The sequence below is a fragment of the Petaurus breviceps genome, unplaced genomic scaffold (assembly GCF_028583685.1).
Source record: "Petaurus breviceps papuanus isolate PSGF00001 unplaced genomic scaffold, PetGlider_PUasm1.0 318, whole genome shotgun sequence".
Classification (NCBI taxonomy): Eukaryota; Metazoa; Chordata; class Mammalia; order Diprotodontia; family Petauridae; genus Petaurus; species Petaurus breviceps.
This window is the reverse complement of record NW_027186078.1, coordinates 245,994-267,502: the sequence shown is the minus strand read 5'-3', so window position 1 is coordinate 267,502 and position 21,509 is coordinate 245,994. Positions and strand designations below refer to the sequence as shown.

The window sequence follows — 21,509 nt, the reverse complement described above, 5'->3', positions numbered from 1 at the left end:
GGGGGGGGGAAGGGGAGTTGGGAGCACATACTTTTGAAAAGGACAGCATCAAAGTAGAGAATAGAACAAATGGAGGGCGGGATAGGATGTAGGGAAATATAGTCAGTCTTTCACAATATATCCACTTTGGAAATGTTTTGCATAGCTATACATGTACAACCTATATTAAATTGCTTATCTTCCCAGTGAGGGTGGGTGAGGAGGGAGGAATGGAAAGAATCTGGAATTCAAAGTTTTAAAATCAAATGTTAAAAAAAATTATATATATATATATATAATTATTTTTTTTTTACATGCAACTGGGAAATAAGATATACAGGCACTGGGGCATAGAGATCAATCTTGCCCTACTGGAAAGTCAAAGGGCAGATGGGGGAAGATATAGGAGAGAGCAGATTGGGGCAGGGGGTATTCAGTGGGATCAGTTTTGGGGTGGTGGGTAGGGGAAAGATGGGGAGAAAATGTGTAACTCAAAATCTTGTGGAAATGAATGATGTAAGCTAAAAATAAACATAAAATTTAATTTAAAAAATTCTTCTCATAATATGGTTAAATGTATATGGAGAACATAAATTTGAGTGATATAGAGACCCTGAGTTGAGATTCTTCTAAAACATATTTAAAGCTGGTCATACTTTTCTCAAACAGTCAAAACTTATGTTTTGGCTCCTTGCAACATGTATCTGCTAGCTTTAAGGGAATAGACAATATGAATTTATATGTCACCTAGCCTGTTTGCCTCCTTTAACCAAACTTTCAGGTCGACAAAAGTCAGGAAATGTCTATCATTTATTTATTTAAAAAGTTCAGAACCCTTGTGGATTTTAATCTGGGGGTGGAGAGTAGGAAGGGGAATTGGAGGCTAGGCATCCTCTTCCTTCCTGGGTATTTCCTTGTCTCCTCAGCTCTGGGTGATTACCATGGAGCAGAACGGTCACACTATCTCTGGACGATGGCAAGGGTTCAGCTCCCCAGCTCACGATTCCAGTGCTTTCACAATAGCTTCATTGACTTATATCTGGATCTGAACCTTGGCCCAGGCTGCCTTATCTGATGCCCCTGACATGTGTGAGTGCACCTTTTCCAGGTTGACTCTGGTAGCAGCCAGGTCCAGCATGTCCAGAGCCAAGGCTTCCTCTGTCAGCAGCTGCACCAAGGAATCGGCATTCACTGTGACAGAACCACTGCTCACAAAATACTTGGTGGTGGTGCCATCCTTGGTGTGCATGGTCACCACGCTGAGCTTCAGCACCTGCAGGGTGGGCATGTGGGCAGTGAGGATCCCAAAGGCCCTATTCTGGGTTAGGACATCCACCTGCTTCACATTGGCCTTGTTGAAATACACCTGCACTGGGGAGGCGAAGGTGAAGGAGTGAAGGACATCTGGCTGGGGATGGCGGGGGCCAGAGGGGCCAGGACCCAGGCTTGGTGCAGCAGGTGGAGGCTGCAGCAGTGGAGCAGGGCAGTGGGCAGCATGGCGGTGGTGGTGGACAGGCCAGGTAGCAGGAGCAGGGGAATGGGCTGCTGGGCCAAGGACAGAGAAGTGGGCTGTGCAAGGCTATCATTTATTTTCAATATCTTGTCTACTGGTAAATTTCCTACTGCCTACAAATATCCCCATGGCTCCCCCAAATTGAAAAACCCTCATCTGTTTCTTCTATCCCCATAATTATAATCCTATATGTCTCTTCTGCCCTATTTGTCTCAACTCCTTGAAAAAGTCATCCACTTTCTCTCCTTTCATTGTCTTAACTCCTTATAATCCTGCTACTGGCTATAACATTCCACCCAAACTGCTCTTTTTGAAGTTGCCAATGATCTTAGTTGCCAAATCCAGTGGCCTTCTCTCAACCCTCATTCTTCTTGACCCCTCAGCAGCCTTTGACACTGTAGGTCACCTTCTCCCTAACACTTTATTCTGTCTAGGTTTTCAGGATACCACTCCTGGTTCTCCTCCTATCTGATCACTCCTTCTCAGTCTCCTTTGCTGAACCCTTTTCCATAAATGTCCCTCAGGGTTCTGTCCTGGGCTCCCTTCTCCCTCTACACTATTCCAATTGGTGATCTCATTATCTCCCATGGATTTAATACTATCTCTGTGCTGATAATTCTCAAATCTATCTATCCTGACCTAAACTCTCTAAGACATTTCTCAGGTCTCTCTTGAGTTGGGTCTCAATCAGGTATTGAGGTAAGCATAAAGGCCTGGGGTCTCAACTGAGCAAGTTGGGAGTGGTAGCAATTCCCAAATGGCTCTTGGGGTTGTAGAACTACTGAGGGCAAGTGGTAGGGTACCAGCACCAAAGAGGGCTCATCAGATCTATATTCATAGAAGGAACCATCTCCAATGAATGCCAGTAATGTTCCAATTTTCTAGTTCTAAGGGATTTGGGGGATAGTGATTGGCTTGATAGAACATTGAGGGGAATGTTGTGACTTGTAGTGATCCTAGGGTTTCTAGCTGAGTCTTACCTCTCCCAGGTCTTCAGTGCGCATCCTGTTATATCCCGCATGTTCACATAAAGGAGAAGGTAAGCCAGGGGAAATGGAGAAAGGCACAGCTTTATTGGCAAGACAGGTGTGTTATTACATCTCTCTTACATCTCTCCATAGTCCCCTCATGCTCCAGCCCTCAAATCCCCCAAAGTACACTTGCAGAGCTCGTGGACAGCTCTTGAGGGAAGGCAGGGGGCCAATCAGAGAACAGGGAGAATGTGTCCAGAGCAGCTTGCATACTCCTGCACACTTACCCTTTGCCCCCGAGATAAACTTCAGGGTAACAGGGTATTTTTCGTGACAGCACACAATCTGGATGCCTCAGCACTTCCTAGAGGTCAGGGCCCCCTGACCTCAGATAAGATCAGCACATACTGCCGAGTTCTCTGTTTCCAGACCTGAACTCAGAGACTGCCTGAGGCCCTTGAGGGGCTGCAGACCCCAACAGGGTAATATGAGAAAGCTTATCTTTCTTACCTATGCTTAGAATGCAGAAATCTATTACTTGTAGTAACTAGGGTACTAAAAAAAGGTCCTCAAATGTGTTTTGTGCCAAAATGAATAGAGCACCATCCCTGGAATCAGGAGGACCTGAGTTCAACCCAACCTCAGACACTTAACACAAAACTAGCTGTGTGACCTTGGGCAAGTCACTTAACCCCAATTGCCTACCTTCCCCCCTCAAAAAAAAAAAAGAAATGTAATACCTAATATCTTTTAGAAAGTACAAAGGATTCCCTAATCTCCAACTAAAAAGATGCAAATTTCCAGCCTTTCTACTTGGGGCTTTAGTAAATTATGAGATCAGTTAGGGTTGCCAATTAAGGGTAATAATTTTATTTGTACCCACTGGCTATATTTAAATACCAACAAACATTTATAAAGCACCTTTTAATGCACCATAGCCATGGGGAGGAGGCAGAAAGATTAAATAAAATGTTATCCAAACCACTGTGCTACTGACATTACAGTAGTCAGTGAGTCAAACAGCATTTATTAAGTGTCTACTAGGTGTCAGGCATTATTCTAAAGCACAGTCTAGTGGGGGAGATAACATGAAAACAACTCTGTACAAACAAGTTATTATATATTGGATAAATTTAGGGTAATCTCAGATGGGAGGAACTAAGATTAAGGAGGCTTCTTGTAGAAGGTGGGACATTAGCTGAGACTTGAAGGAAGTCAGGGAAACCAGGAGGGAGAGGTGAGGAGGGAGAATACAAGAATGGATGTGGTTAGTGGGGAACAGCCAGTGGAAATGCCTGGAGTACAAAGGAGTGTTTTGTGGGAGGAGCAGCAAGGAGGCAGTGTCAGTGGATTGTAGACTATATGGAGGAGAGTAAAGAATAGAAGGCTAGAAAGGTAGGAAGGGGCCAGGTTATGGAGGGTTTTAAAAGCAACACAGAGGATTTTATATTTCATTCATTGAATAGGGAGGTGACATGGTCAGGCCTTCACTTTAGGAAGATCAATTTGACACCTGTTTGGAGGATGGATTAAAAGTGGGGAGAGCCTTGAATCAGGAAGTCCAACCATCAGGCTATTGCAGTAGTTGAAGTGTGAGATGATGAGAACCTGTACCAGGGGGTGGCAGTGTCAGAGGAGAGAAGGGGGAATATATGAGAGATATTATAGAGGTAGAAATGGCAGGACTTGACCACTGATTGAATATGGTAGGATGTATGTGTGTGAGAGAGAGAGTGAAGCATAGAAGATGACACTTAGGTTGGGAGCCTGGGTGAATAGGAGAATGATAGTACCCTTGATAATAATAAGGAAGTTAGGAAGAGGCATAGGTTTTAGTGGAAAGATAATGAATTCACTTTTGGACATGTTGAGTTTAACATGTTTATGAGATATTCAGTTTGAGAAGTCTAAAAGGCAGTTGCAGATGTGAGACTGAAAACAGGGAGAGAGGTCAGGGCTGGACAAACAGATCTGAGGGTCATCAGCATAAAGATGGTAACTAAAACCATGGGAAATGATGAAATCACCAAGTGAAATAGGGTTGAGGGGGTAAAAAAGAGAACCCATGACAGAACCTTGGGATCTGCCCCTTTAGGGAGTGTGTACTGGGTGTGTGCTTGCCAGTGGACCTAAATGGCTCCCAAGGAGAGAGTGAAGCTGGTGACTTTGCAAAACCTTCCCTCACTTAAATCCAATTCTCTAGGAAGTCATGACATCACCTTCCTGATGTCATGGTCCTTTTAGAGAATGAAGGACAACTGGGTGAAGATCAAGCAAAGGAGATAGCAGAGCAGACAGGTAGAAAGACAATGAAGAGAGAACAGATTAGGAAAACCTAGAGAGAAGAAAGTATTCAGGAGAAGAGGGTGATTGATGACAGTGTTAAAGGTTACAGAGAGGTCAAGAAAGATGAGAATTGAGAAAAGGCTGTGAGAATCATGCTCACTCCAGAAAGAATAATACTTGTGAAGCCAGGGAAATTCTCATATTTATTTTACATTCATTCTTCTGAATGAATGGGTAGTTCCCTAATGGAATATGCTTGCTTCAGACAAATACAAGGCTTTTGTGCCCTGTTTCCATTTCAAATTTTCCCCCTGCCATCCATTGGCTAGGCATTTAAGGGTTCTTAAACCCCACCCCCACATGAGTCTACACTCCTGCCACATTCCTCATTTTCTTTATAGAATGACATGTCATAAATTATTTTGAAGGAATCCCTTTAATTGATAAGAGGCCAAGCCCAGGATGTTTTAAGTTTCCTTCACCATTAACATAAGAAGAATAAGAAAGGGGCGGCCAGGTAGCACAGTGAGTAAGAGCACTGGCTCCAGTGTTGAGAAGACCTGGAGATCGAATCCTGGGCTCAGACACTTAGCACCCACCCAGAAACACCTCGCTGTGTAACCTTGAGCAAGTTACTTAACCCCAATTGCTTAGGGGTGGCCAGGTGGCTCAGTGAGTAAGAGGCACCGGCTCCAGTGTCGGGATGACCTGGATCAAATCCGGGCTCAGATACTCAGCACCACACCCAGAAATAATAACTGGCCGTGTAACCTTGAGCAAGTTACTTAACCCCGATTGCTTTAAAAAAAAAAAAAAAGGATAAGTTCTCCTCAGGTCTTTGGATTGGGAGACATATGAATTGAATGAATTTCAAAGGAGGTTACAGAGTGATGATAGTAGAAGGACAGTCTAGAAGTGTAATGGAATTACAAGAAGTATTCCAACTACTCCACTATGACCAGCGAGTTAGGGCACAAGTCAAATGCAACCAGTGCTGGAAAAGAAGCCAGGGCAACTTTGTCATCAGGACTATGAATAAAACCAGGGTTGAAAATGATGGTTAGAGAAGTTACATCATTAGCAAGGAAACAAGTCTCAGTGAGTACAAGAAGATGGAGGGAAAGAGAATGGAAAAATGTAAGATAAAATCCAGTTTGTTACCTACAAAATGGCCATTCCAAATAGCACAGTGAAAGGGTTGGGGTATCTTTAGATTGTGAGGTTTAGGGGTTTTGGTTGAGGTGGTTGGAAATAATGCATTGTCAGTGGAGGATGGAGAATGGGGGTTTTAAACAATGGTGACTGGCACTTCAGAATCACTGGGATAGGGTGAGTATGCTGGGGTAGAAGTATATTAGGCATTGAGTTTGGGTAGATAGGTTATCCTTGTCCACATCAGTTAGTCCTCAAATGGAGTTGTTTCATAGCCTCATGCAGTTGTATATGACTGGGAAGTGGTTATGGGGGAGGAGACTAGAGGATGCCCAGGCAAGGGCAAGGCAAGACCCGAGGAATTGTAGGTAGGAGGGATACAGCACATTGATAAGTAACTGCAATATAAATTAATGTATCATAATAGAAACAAACCAATCATCTTGTAAGAGGTGGTGGTGGGAAAGAAGCCCATCACCAACTACTTGAACCTTTTCCACAAATGCAAGGGCTCTTAACCTGAGGTCCATGAACTTGTTTTAAATTTTTTTTGGTGGAGAGTTAATTATTTCAATATAAATGGTTTTCTTTGTAATAATTTTATGAATTTAAAAATATTATTCTAAAAAGGAGTCCATAGGTTTCATTAGGCCACCAAAGAGGTTCATGACACAAAAATGGTTAAGAACACATACTCTGGGTTACCTTCTGCTGTGTGTGTGTGTGTGTGTGTGTAGTGAAGTGTTACTCAACTTTCCCAAGACTTTGCTCTCTAATCACTTTGTTTTCCTGTCTTCTCCAGCAAATACAATACTGTTCTATAAGAAATGATGAGCAGGTGGACTTCGGAAAAACTTGGAAAAACTTACATGAACTGATGTTGAATGAAGTTAGCAGAACCAGGAGAATACTGTACACAGTAACAGTAACATTGTACAATGATCAGCTTTTGATAGACTCAGTTCTTCTCTGCAATACAATGATCCAAGACAATTCCAAAAGATTCATGATAGAAAATGCTATCCACATCCAGAGAAAGAACTATGGAGTTTGAATGCAGATTGAAGCACATTAATTTTCTTGTTTTTTTTTTTTCTTGTGGTTTTTCCTTTTGGTTCCGATTCTTCTTTACAACATGACTATTGTGGAAATGTTAAATATGATTACACATGTATATCCTATATCAGATTGCATGCTCTTAGGGAGGGGGGAAGGGAAAGAGGGAGAAAATTCAAAACTCCAAATCCTATAAAAGCGAATGTTGAAAACTAAAACTAAATTAAGAAAAAGGACAAACAAACAAAGAAAAAAAGATAAAAATATCCTAGAGCAGTGGTATAAAATTCAAGTGTATATAAGGATAACCCTGCAGGGGTTGACTTTGAAAACCACATATTAATGTTTTGCTGTATTTTTATTTTGTTAAATAGTTCCCGATTATATTTTAATCTGGTTGGGGCTCACATTCCTTGGTGAATGTTTAACACTTTAGTCCTGGGGTCTGACTCCTAGGTTTCATTTTTTTTAAATGTTTTTATTGATGTAATTTTTTTTTCACATCATCAGAATTTTCCCTAGTATCTTTTTCCCTCCCAGAAAACTGTTCCATATAGAAATGTTTTTTTAATGACAAAGTCAGCATAACTGATTAATAATTGAAAAAGCATGAAAATATGTGCAATGTACTCCATTCATGAATGGGATGGAGGTATCTTTCCTACCTCTTCTTTTACTCCATCTTGTAACTTTGCAACATTCACTTTTGGTTTGTGATTTTTCTTTCCATTTTACATTATTGTCATTGTGTATGTTGTTTCTTAGCTTTACTTAACATCACTCTACATCACTTCATATAGATCTTTCCATGCTTCTCTGTATTTTTACTTCTTAATAGCACAGTAACATTTTATTACATTCATGTACCACAATTTGTTTAGCCATTGCCCAACTGACAAGGTCAAAACTGCACTAAGGCTTTTGGGTGTATTTGTGTATAAATTTTTTATATATCAAGGATGCTGAACTTTTTTATACAAAAGGTTTTTTCTCCAATTGATCACTTCTGTTTTTAGTCTAGGTCCATGATTTTGTGCTTTTCAGTTTCATGTAGTTATCTATTTTGTTTTGTAATTTCCTTTATCTTTTATTTAGTTGAATAAATTTCTTGCTATTATAGCAGTGAAATGTATATAATCTACTTTTCCTATAATCTTTTAAAATAGTATAATCTTTAATATTAAGATCACACATGGATTTAGAATGTATTCTAGAATATGATGCAAAGTGTTGGCTTAAGCTTAATTTCTGCTAGACTGCTTCACAATTTTCTCAGTTTTTATTAAATAGGGAGTTTTCTTTTGGTTTATTTAGTTCCATTGTTTCAGATTCTCCAGTCTGTTCTGTTCCATTGATTTTTTTAAACCAGTATAAAAGGGTTTTGATGACTGCTGCTTTGTAATTCAGTTTGATGTCTAGAAGTGCTATTCCTCCTTTGTCCCTCTTATTTTTCCCCATTTCATTTTTCCAAATTAATTTCATCAGTTTCTATGAAGTATCTTTGATAACTTGCAGCATTAGAAATATAAATTAACTTTAGTAGTATTGTTCTTTTTATTATATTGGCATGATCCAGATATGACCACTGAATCTATCTCCAGTTAAGTTGTTCTTTAAGAAACTTTGTAATTAAAAATATACAAGTATTTTGTATGCTTTGATAGACTGCTCCCCAGGTATTTTTTTAAAATCTATTTTATAGTCATTTGGAATGAAATTTTCTTTTCTATTGCGTCTTAGGTTATTATAGAAAAGCTACTGCTTTTTGAGGGTTTATATCGTCCCAGTTAGTATCTTTGCTGATTCCCTAGTTTCCAGTCATTAGCAAATAAGGATAATTTTATTTCCTCCTTATGTATCTTTATGGCTTTAATTTCTTGCTTGTCTTTTTTTTTTTTTTTGGAGGGCAATTGGGGTTAAGTAACTTGCCCAAGGTTACATGGCGGTTGTTTTTTTTTTTTATGTGTGGGTGTTAAAGTGTCTGAGGCCAGAACCAAACTCAGGTCCTCCTGACACCAGGGCCGGCGCTTTACTCACTGCGCCACCTAGCTGCTCCTCTTGTTAGCGTTCCTAGAACTAGCGGAGTGGGCATCCTTGAACAGTTCCTATACTTACAGAGACACTTTTCTAGTGCATCCTCATTGCATGTGAAATTTGATTTTGGTTTTAGATACTTAACATTTTAAAAAGAGGTCCCTGTATACCTATAACTTTTAAGGATTTTGAGCATAAAACAGGTCTTTTTATTTTGTGGTTCAATTCATTCAGAAGCTGTAATTTTTTCTAGTCTTGGTGATCATTGGAACTAAAGGAGAATTTGGATGTAGTCTACTCTGCCCCCTCATCAAACCTCCCCTACGAGAAAGGCAGCTTGTGGCCATGAGCCCTTGGAGTAGTGGAAGCACTTAGCACAGCTCAGTGCCCACACAAGAGGCTGTTAATAAATATTTGCTGTTGTTGGAAACAAATTTACATTAAGTATTTCTAGGTGAAATTAAGGGTAATGAATTTGGAAAACAGAATGGAGTCTATTTGAAAAACAAATTATTATTTTTAATGAATGAGAACACAGCACAAAAATCCACATCAATCTCATGAATCAATCAGTAAGTGCCAGGCACTTTATCTACATAGAACAAATAACAAGAGTATAAAATACATAGCTGCACAAGCACCAGTATCTACCTGGAATGTAAATTAAACTACATCCAGCTAGAAGGCAGGAAGCAGGAGCACAGTCATCTTCTTTTAGAAATTAGGAAAACAGGTAAGACCATCTACTGTTCAAAGAGGCAGGTCATAAGAGTCTATGACCTTACCATAAAGATGTTGTTATATCCTTCTCTTCCTTCTTCCTAATGGGGAGAAAGGAAGAGAGAAGTTTTTTTTTTAAACCTTCCTTTCTGTCTGGTCATCCTCTGATGGTTGAAAGGAGAAACTATGGAAGGAAGTCATAACTGGCAGCTAAGACTAACTGTTTTGGCTGTGATGTCAAATGAGAGTAACAGAAACGGAGAGCTGGGAGAGACTACTGTAATAAAGAAAAATAGCTATGACATCTTTGTCATTACCAGCAAAGGCTTCAAAACAAACTATTTCAAAGAAGTGAGACATATTCCTTAAAACAGAAAGGTATTTTCACAATTAGGGCATTTAAGCATACAAAAAGCTGCTTTTGTTAGAATATGTAGCTTAACAAGAGCCTAGTGTCACTCTTTAAAGCTGTTAAAGAGCAAAGAAGGATAGGACTAAGAATGAAAACAAGAGAGAAAATGAAGAGAGGTACCTAATTGTATATCCCAGAATCCGTTTTTTAAAAAAAGTTCCTCTGGCACAATATCAATAATCCTAAAGAAAAATGCTATTAGATTGACAATGGTGGAAAAGGAAGAGGACAAATGTTGGAGTGTCTCTGTGGTTGGAAAGGCACACTAATGCACCACTGGTGGGCTGGTAAGTGGTTTAAGTCATTCTGAAAAGCAATACAGAATTGTACTAAAAACGTTCACTAAACTGTGGTCTTTAAATTCTGACCCAGTGATACAACTACTAGGCCTATACCCTATCAAAGAAAAAGGAAAAGTATTCATCTGTACAAAAAATTCTATAGCAGTTTTTTTATAGTAACAAAGAATTAGAAACTAAGGGGGTGCCAATAAATTGGAATTTATTGAACAAATTATGGTTTATGAATGTAATGGAATACTATTTTGTCATGAGAAATTAATGAAAGGGTCAGAAAAACCTGAGAGGGCTTTTGTGAACTAATGCCGAGTGAAGTGAACATAATTGGGAAAACTATTAATATAATGACTACAACATTGTAAAGAAAAGCAAGTGGTGGGGTGGCTAGGTGGCACAGTGAATAAAGCACTGGCCCTGGAGTCAGGAGTACCTGAGTTTAAATCTGGCCTCAGACATTTAACACAAAATTAGCTGTGTGACCTTGGGCAAGTCACTTAACCCCAATTGCCCTGCCATCCTCCCTCCAAAAAGCACAATCCCCCCCCCCAACCAAAAAAAGACCACACACACACACACACACAAAAGAAAAGTGTGATAGACTTACAAAACTATGACTAATACAATTATCAATCACAACTAGAAGAGTGGTAATGAATTATAACACTTCCTACCTCTTGGCAGAGAGGCAATGGACTAGAGGCACAGAATTAGACATTTCTAGACATGTGTTGTAAATGTGTGGATTTGTTTTGTTTGACTACATCTATATGTTACAAGGAAGGGTTTTTACTTTTTTTGGAGGAAGAGAATTATGGAGGCAGTGGAAGATGAATTTGATGGAGATTCCAAAAAACAGAAATAGTTAATGAAACATTTAAAAATTACATATAAGAAAATAGAAAGAAGTGCAGAAGGGGACACAGACAGGATAGTGTTAGAAATAACATGTAAAATTTAATATGTACTTAAAAAACAAGCTGTCTTCATCAGAGATTCATGGTATCATATACAATCTTCTTATTCCTTACTTTTTATGAGGAAATGTTCATATTTGTTGATGCTTTCTCAGGTCCATATTAATAAAAAACATTTTTATAAAGTTTTCTCTAAATTCTTACCAAATTAAAATGCAATATTTTCTTAAAGTTACTTAATTTAACTGAGTTAATGAAGACATACATTTCTGATATAAGATAGTTTGGAGGTTAACTTTGATTAAGCAAAATTCAACACATTTATTAAATGCCTACTATGTGCAATACACTGCCCTAGGTGCAGGAATGAGTAGCAGCTTGAGCAGTATTCTTTGAATGGTAAGGTAAACCATTCACCTTGTTTTTTATGACGTGAACAGTGTTTTGAGAGGCAAGAATATCACCACCTTTAGAAGTGAAATTGATAAACTAAAATTTTGACTTGAAAGAACTATCACAAGGTTTCTCTCCTTTGACACTGAATAAAGCTGGAGTGCTGGACAAAGACTGTACCACAATCATTAATTTCTGTGCTTTGTTTCCAGCAAGAATTCTCTGATCTTGAATACCAGATGCCCTTGTACTAATTTTTCTCCACATTTATTACATTCATGAGATATGAATTTTCTGATGTCTAATGAGGTATGAGCTCAGAATGAAAGTCTTTCCACATTCTGTACATTCATAAGGTTTCTCTCCCGTGTGAATTCTCTGATGTTGAATAAGGTTTGAATATGCCCTGAAGATTTTCCCACATTCATAACACTCATAAGGTTTTTCTCCTGTATGAATTCTTAAATGTTTAATGAGGCCTGAACTCAGACTGAAGGCTTTCCCACATTTGTTACACTCATATGGTTTCTCCCCAGTATGAATTCTCTGGTGGTAAATAAGAGATGTGCGATCACTGAAGGCTTTCCCACATTCATTACACTCAAAGGATTTGTCTCCACTGTGAACTCTCTGATGATTAATAAGGTAAGAATTTAGAATGAAAGTTTTTCCACATTCCTTACATGAGTAGGGTTTCTCTCCAGTGTGAATTTTCTGATGTTGAATTAGGTTTGAAGAGACATTAAAAGCTTTCCCACATTCACTACACTCATAAGGTTTTTCTCCAGTGTGAATCCTCTGATGGCGAATTAGGCTTGATCCCTGGCTGAAGGCTTTCCCACAATCATTACACTCATATGGTTTTTCTCCAGTATGTACCCTCTGATGCTGAATAAGGTTTGAGGATGCAATGAATGTTTTCCCACATTCGTTACATTCATAGGGTTTTTCTCCTGTGTGAATCCTCTGGTGTCTAATGAGGCTTGAGCTCTGTTTGAAGGCTTTCCCACATTCATTACATTTATAAACCTTATCTGTGCGTTTTCTCTGACGTTTAACGTAGGTTGAACTCTGCCTTAAGGATTTTCTGTATATTTTAGGTTTACAGGATTTCTCTTCTGTATGGTTTTTCTGATTTATAATTAGGTCTGAATTCTGTTTGGATTTCTGGCCCATATTATCACACTCCTGGGGTTTCTCTCTTGAGGAAATTCTAACAGGATTAGAGTTGAGACTGAGGTTTCTTCCAAATTCATTACATTTCTGGTCTTTTTCTCTTTCAGATGGATTTTGATCCATAACTGCCACTGACCTCAAAAGTCTCTTCTGAGAAAGGAATTTACCTGCAGAAGACTGCAAACCATCCTTTGACCTGTCATCAGAGTCACAGGCTTCCCTACATTTGGGTCCATGGGGAATATCTCCCATGAGTCTTTCCAGTATCATATTCTGGGATTCTACTTCTTCAGAAATTTCCTCCTTTAGAAACAGCTCCTTATTCTCAGTCCTGGTCTCACAATCTGAAACAAGAAATAAAAAAACCCACAAATGTTACTTGTTTTCTATTCCTAGGGAAAGGAATATAGGGAGTGGAAAAAGGACAATCTTTAGACACAGATGTTTCCTATGAGATTGTCAATCATATTAATAAATATCAGTATTGGCCTCAGGAGGTTCCTGGGGACAGTGTAGTCTTATTGAAATAGATAGGACGAGTGACAAGAGGGAGGACTAGTCTAAGATGGGAACTGGGAATAAGGAGGAATATCAAAAACAATAAATATGGAAGGTGGCGGTATTAAGATGAGTAGGCTCTTAGATTTGAACTAGTGTTAACTCCCCTCATTTACTGAAAAGGCAATGGAGGCCAACAGAAGTTAAAAGAACATGTGTCCAAATTCACAAATCAAGTACCTAGGCCATAAGTGGAAGAATGTATTAAATTTTGGGCACCTTTTAAGAGGGACATTAAGAAACATGATTGTATCTTCCTCAGGCTGACTAGTGTGGTAAGGTGATTCCAAATCATGTCATATGATAGTAATAGGAACAGGGGTCATTTTAGTGAAATCTTAAAAACTAGTCATGTAACCTTGGGCAAGAAACTTAACCCCAATTGCCCTACCTTCCCCCCTCCTGAAAAGCAAAAAACAAGAACAAAACAAATTAGGGCTATTCAATGCTGCTATAGGATTTACTGACTGGAGGCTAATAACTGGAGGTATTTTTTTTAAGGGCTAGATAATCCTTTCTCACTATTACTGTTATAAAGGATATCCTTTAAAATGAAACTCATAGGTTATGTAGTTGCTCTCTGTGAAGTTCTTTTCAAATCAAGAAGTCTATGATTCTATAGCATGCTACATTAATCCTTTCTTTTTTCTTTCTTCTTTTAAAAATAATTACTAGATCAGTAAATATCAGGGAAATACTGCAGACATTTCAGCAAGGCTTAACAGTTTAATGATATACATGTGGTCATGCTGCTAGTCAGCTAATGATAGCTCAATTGTTATCAAATCATTTAAAGCCTAATTCAATAAGTGTTAAATTAATGGATCAGTAAAAATCTACATACAGAGTCCTAATGGAGTGCTATATGTTCTGTCCTCAGTTATGTTATGCACTTTAAATATGTGATGTGGATAAAGATCTAGAAAGTATGTTTATTTGTCAAAGCTGACAAATTAAGTTAATAATGCTAAATCACATTTACATAGTACTTTAAGGTTTACAAAGCACTTTTCTCAAAACAACTGTGCAAGTATTATTAGTATCATTTTATAGAAAAGAACATCCTGGTTCCCTGCTCAAGACTGAACAGATGTTAGAGCCTGGACTCAAATTCAGAGAAGAGAACTGAACTCTCCACTGTCAGGTAGTTTGAGCTATATGCTGAGTAAAACATGAAATTTAATAAGACCTAAGTGGCTAAACCTGAACTTGGGTTAAATTAATTTTCAAAACTACAGAATGAAGGGAAACTTTATGTGAAAAAAAAGCAAAGCCGAGGGTTTTTAAATGATTAAAGGTTAGTCTGAGTTAAGTGCTCAAAACATCAATTTAGCATACACTAAGAGAATCAAAGTGTCAAAACCTCTATTAAAGCTCAACTTTCAAAGCCATATGGTGTTTTTTTTGACCCTGGGCCCATGAAGGATATGACTGCAGAAAGTAAGTGCTAGCAGGTCCTACTACAATTCTAAAGATTTTGTTTATATACCTGGCAATGTATTGTATGTTGGTCATCCAAGGACCAACTTTACTATCTATATTCAGAAAGGCTCATGATTAGAAAGCTGGAATTTTGGAGGAACTTCACAAGGCCAGTGAACTTAAATCTAATTCCTGCGAAAATTTCAAGAAGCGATCATTAAAGAGACAATTATTATCCATAAAAAAAAAAGACATGATTATTCAACATCTAAAAGGGAAACACTCATTACAAGGAATCAGCATCGCTTAATCAAGAACAGGACATGTGAGACCAACTTCATTTCTGTTTCTTGAACAGAATTACTGAACTAGCTTACCTCTATTTTAGAAAATCTTTTGATAACGTATCAAATATTATTCTTGTGGAAAAGATGAAGAGATATAGATTAGACATACCCAAACCAGATGGATTCAGATCTGGCTAGATCTAAACAGTTCAACATCAATATGGCAGGAGGCCTCCAGGGGAGTATTATAGGATCTGTCCTTGGCTGTGCTGTTTAACATTTTTATCAGTGACTAAAATACAGATGGTATGCTCACTGAATGTGCAGATCACATAAAGCTGGGAAGATAGCTAATGCAGTGTATGATAGAGTCAGGATCTAAAAAGATCTTGACAGGTTAGGACACTGGGGTGAATCACTGTTGACGACCCTCCTCCTGGATACTCTCTCCTTTCTAGTTTTCTCGATACTATTCTCTCCTGGTTTGCCTTTTTCCTGATTGTCTCAAGTCTTCTTTGCTAGCCTGGTATCCATATGTCAGGTCAAGTCAATGAATATTTGTTAAGTGCCTACTATATGCAGTTACTGTGCTAAGTGCTGGGATGTCTTCTAACAGTGGGTGTTTCCAAAGTTCTCTAATATGAGAGGATTTTACCATACTTGATTCTCCCCTCAACCACCCATTTCTCATGAAGTATTCCTCCACTCCACTCCAGATACATACAGAAATGATCATAACCTTTGATCTTGCCATTACTTGCAAGTGTTCCACTTCCATGTTCAGTAACTCTGAAATTCCTTTCTCTGATCATACTCTGTTGTCATTTCACTTCTGTTGTCCAACTCCAAAACCTGTTCTTTGTTCTCCCCATGATTCCCAATCCTTCCTCCCCACAATATTTCTTCCCCCAGACCATCTCCCCTGCACTGGCTACCTTCTCCCCTTCTCCATCTTGCCCTTAGTGAATCGTTTCAACTCTACACCATCTTCTCCTGAGCCCTTTGCATCATCATCCTATCAAAGTTCTTGTCCACCTAAACTCCAGCCTTGGATTATTCCTACCATAAAAACTGTACTGACTGGGTCCACTACAAATTTATATTAGATAATCTCAACTGGGTCCTCACTGTGGCAAGGCAATCCTTTTATACCTTCCTAACTGATTCACTATCCCATAAACATTTTCATCCCTCCTCAAAACTCTCATGGTTTTCTCTCTCCACTGTCTCAGCTGAGAACCTTGCCTCATATTTCACTGCAAAAACTGAAGTCATCAAAAGCTCTCTCTTTACCCCTGATCCTCATGTCACATCATTCAGATGTCTTCTGTGACCTCCTACTTCACCCGTCTCAGATGGCCCTTCTTACCAAGGTGACCTCTTCATTTGTAAGTAATCTCATTTTCTCCAGTTATTGCCCCCTCTATAGTCCTTAGTCTCTGACTAATCTTCAATCTCTCCCTATCTACTTATTGCTTCTCTGATGCCTACCAACGTGCCCCATCATCCTTTAAAAAACTCACTTGATCTGACAGCCCCACTATCATCCTACACCTCTCCCCCCTTTTGTAGCTAAACTCTTCAAGAAATCCATCTGAAACTGGTGCTTCTACTTCCACCTCACTTCATTCTCTTTGAACACTTTTACTATCTGGCTTCCGATCTCATCTTACAATGGAAACTTCTCCCTCCAAAGTTACCAGTTATCTCCACAGTCAAATCTAACAGCCTTTTCTCAATCTTCATCCTTCTTGGCCACTCTCTTCACTCTAGGTTGTCATGACATTGTGCTCTCTGGTATTCTTACCCGTCTGACCACTCCTCAGTCTACTTTACTAGATCTTCTTCTAGGTTAAGCCTGCTAATCATGGGTGTGCCCCAAGGTTTTGCCCAGGGCTCTACTCTCTCCTCCCTCTATACTCTTTCACTGGATTTCATTAGCTCTTACAATTTCATTATCATTTATATGCGGATGATTCTCTGATTTATACAACCCTAATCTTTCTGCTGACCTTCCAAGTCTATAGGATATTTTGCCCCTGCAGGTATCTTAAACTAATGGTGCCCAAAACTGAACTCATTCCCCCTTCCCCCAAAGTTCCTATGTCTTTTGAAGGCACTACTAGGCTCCCTGCCCTAGGAGTCATCTTTGACTCTTCACTCTCAACACTCCCTCCCCACATTGCATTCCCTCCTTTCCCCTGGCCATTTGCAATCTGTTGCCAAGGTCTGTCAATTTTACCTTCATAAGACTTCTTGTGTATATTACCTTCTGTCCTCTGACACTGAGCCATGATGGAGAATGCATTTATCTCCTCCTTTCAGGACTACTGCAGGAGTCTGCTGGTTGCTTTCCTTACCTCAAGTCTCTCCTAACTCAAATCTATTCTCCACTCAATTATCAAAGTGATATTTCTAAAATGCAAGTGTGACCATTGCACTCTGCCCCTCCCTGTCCCCCAGACCCAATTCATTCTAGTGCTACTATATTATCTCCAGGATCAAATTTAAATCATGTTTGGCTTTTAAAGATCTTCACAATCTGGCTCCTTCCTAATGATGGGGTACATACAGGCTCTGGGAAACCTCTTCAACTCTCACTGAATCTTCTCATTTGATGAGGCATTTGTCTGAGGCCATAAGCCTTTCATTATAGCTAGGCTCAAATCTTTTATTACTCTTAACCTAGCCTAGCCCTCCATGGTCCAGCTACTTCCCACCCTTGATCCTATCAAAATATCTATACCCAAATCTATTAAACTAGCATAACCCTTCATTGTCTGTTATCTCCAGGTAGCCTTCAGCTATTTCCCATCCTTAATCTCATTACTGGAGTCTGACCTCAGTTCCCCTAAAATCCTCTTTAAACTCCTCCTCACGACCACCAAACTCCTCCTCTAGACCACCCCTAAATCCTCCCACAATCTTTCTGTATATAAGATCCATACTGCATCCATGATGGGGTTGAGAATTCAATCTAGTGCAGACTCACTCTGTGTCAGATTATTCTGGTCTGCTTGTCAACAAGCATCACAGATACTTAGGCTCCTTAAGAGTTTACCCATTATAGCGAATCTTTAATAAACTTTGCTTTATGTTGGCTAAGAGAAGACTTGAGTTGAATTGATTTTTTGGGGTCTTGAGTACCCCTAAGCCCTAAACCTCAACACTATCTTTATAGTATTCTTACACCTTACTCCCCCCTCCAACTGCAATCCAGTGAACATTGGCTTCCTTTCTGTTCCCTGAAACAGAATCTCCATCTCTGGATTCTGGGCATTTTTACTGGCTGTTCCCTATGTCTCTGGAATGCTCTCTCCCCTCATCTTGGCTTACTGACTTTGCTGGCTTCCTTCAAGTCTCAGCTAAAATTCTATTTTTTACAAGATGCTTTTCCTAACCCCCTTGTAATGATAGTGTCTTCTTTGCAAGATCACCTCCAGTTTGTTTTGTATATATCTTGTTTGTAGATACATGCCAATTCTGCTAAAATACAACATATAGGTTTCCAAAAGGCGCCTTGCTATACAAAATCCAGCAATAAAAATTAGAACACTTACTTAGTAAAATGGAGTTAGGGGCACAAAACTCAAAAATTTCATCAGTGACACACACAAAAGACAAGAACCTAATATAAAACAGTAGCTTAATTTTATACATGTAAAATAGTTAAGAAATACATAAATACTACAATAAATAACGGCCATTTTCATGGAGTCACTTGGCTTGCACCTGGGGCTGCACAAGGAATTTGGGCAAGCTACCAACTGTCAAGAGTTTCAATGGTGGAAGGGACCCCAGAGCTCATCTAGTCAAACCTATATCTGAAACAGGTTTCTCCTTTACAACATTCTTTAAAATTGGTCTTCTCTCTGTGAAGGAGAAATGTTCAACACTAGAGATAGCCCATTCCAATTTGGAGTGATCTGTTAGGAAATATTCCCCCTCAATTGAAAACAAACTCAACAAAATCTCTCTCTGAAATTTCTTAACTGCTCCTTATTTTGCTCTCTAGAACCAAGCAGAATAAATCTATTCCTTCTCCTGAAGAACAGTCATTCAAATGTATATACACAGCTATTATGTCTCCTCCAAGTCCCTTCTCCAAGATAAACACCCTTGTTCCACCAATTCTCACATGTCCTGGTCTCCTGAGCCTGGTCACTCTTTTTCTAAATGCATTTGTTTGTCACCATGATTTGTAGAATATGAGTCCCCAAACTAAACATAATATTCAGTATGTGGTCTGATTAGTGTAAGGACAGAACTAATATCATCCTTATTCTTTATACTATTCTTCTATTAATGCAGCTAAGGAATACATTAGTATTTTTGGATTCTCAGTATACTGATATACTGAGCTTGTAGTCCTTCAAAATTCTCAGATTTCTTTTATGCAGAGCATCAAAATAAATGTGCTTAATGACTAAAAGTTTCTCATTCACTCACCTGAGCAGTCTCCTCTCATGATCTCTCTCTCCTCAGCTTCTTGCATGTTCAAGATCCATGCCTCTTTCCCTTGCTCCAAATAGGAGATTACGTCAGGTTCGCACACTGGAAACCCTGTTTGTGAGGAAGGAAACAGGGCCTGGTGGTTTGTCTGGTACAAAGAGCTGTCCCAAGCTCAGCCTCAGCCCCTGAAAGGGACAGAAGGGATGAGAAAGATAACATCCAGGGAGGCCATATCAGGATGGACCAGTCTAGGCAAATATCCAGAACAGACCTTAGGGTCTTGAGCCTGGAGTTTCTAAAGAGAATTCAGAGGAAGAGGTAAAATTAAGGGAAAAATTAAGGAAGATGCCCATTTTCTACCCAAAAAGATCAGGCCTGGGGCTGGGGGAAACACAAATTTCCTGTCTGAATTCAGATATAATTGGGAACTTCTGATGCTAGAAATTCCAAACCAAATGAGCCTTCCTTAGTCTATGTTCATCCATAAAAGTAGAAGTTATGAACCTTGGATCTGATTGGGAAGAGACCTTACCCAGCGAGACTACATTCTCATAATTCTCCAGCATCACGTCCCTGTAAAGGCCTCTTTGTGTAGGGTTTAGAAGACTCCATTCCTCATGGGTGAAATTTACAGTCACATCCGTGAAAGTCACCAACACCTGAAACAATACATTCATGTTGCACTCCTTGGCCCTAGGGATAGGGGAGGAGGTGATATATTTAATGGAATTGCAGAAATAAGTTAGAGGAAAGTGCACCTTATGGTATAAGGTAAATACCACTCATAAACATACAGACAGTGTTTGTATTCAGTATTTGTGTGTATGTCATTTGTATTTATGTATGAGAAGTGCAAAACGTAATGTATAATGGTAAAAATGTTTGCACATGCACTGAATATAGGGTTATATGTCTCTCAAACAGGGTTGGGAGATAGGGACAGGGAAATCACAGGAGTGGATATGGATTTTTAAAAGTGCAAAGAGAAATGAACTAAATTCTGATGACAAATAATTCCATTGTGAAAAACAAAAGAGAAGAGTCTAAAGGATCTGATGTAGATAATCAGGGAATATACTAACCAACTCTAATTTTTGAAAAGATATGTCTAAAAGTTGGAAGTAAAGGCAGTTAACTGAGTATGAATACAAAATGGTGGCATGGCCCCATAAGGACAGAATTAGGTGAACCAGAATGAGCTGAGCCTCGGGACAGATACTAAGTAGAACAAAAAAGGCATTTTAAGCTGTCTGGGCTCCACAGGAATATCAAAGATGGGACACAATTAGTGTTCAGGATGGAATGGTGATAATAATGGTCAACTGCAAGAAGAAAGAATTACTTATCTCTGCTTTTGCCTCTCTTTTCTCTACAAAGGAGAATGATGTACACACTGGATAATACAGTACAAAAATGGTTAACAAAGAGTTGAAACCTATCTGAAAGGTAAGTGAGGAGAAACTAAGAAACTACCTGTCTTCTGCAAGTTCAAGTCATCTGTCCCAAATTAAAGTAATGAAAGAACATGTGTCAGTGATTGGTGAACTGCTATCTGTAGCCTCTGAGCAACGATGAAGAACTCACATTTATGAGACACTTCAAATTGAATTCAAGCTAAGGTTGTCACTTTGCCCATAGTCATATAATCAGAACTGAGATTAGAGCCTAGATTTCCTAATTCTAAATACCTTTTATTTTTAAATTAAATTTTTTTTCATTTAGTAAAAAATGTACACTTCCCAACCCCTGAAATGAGAATGAAAACAAATGAATGAACCTTGACACAAACGTATACAGTTAAGCAAAACAAATTTCTGCATTGGCCATGTATAAAAGAAGTGTGTGTGTGTGTGTGTGTGTGTGTGTGTGTGTGTGTGTGTGTGTG

General features: G+C 39.0%; 1 protein-coding gene and 1 pseudogene across 1 annotated transcript in view; both read right to left on the bottom strand.

Moving 5' to 3' along the window:
- The window catches only part of LOC138167878 (large ribosomal subunit protein uL2), a 241,962-nt gene that overhangs the window by 110,372 nt on the left and 110,081 nt on the right, over positions 1-21,509 (bottom strand). The window lies entirely within an intron of this gene.
- Positions 819-1,476, bottom strand: LOC138167880 (ATP synthase subunit delta, mitochondrial pseudogene; annotated as a pseudogene).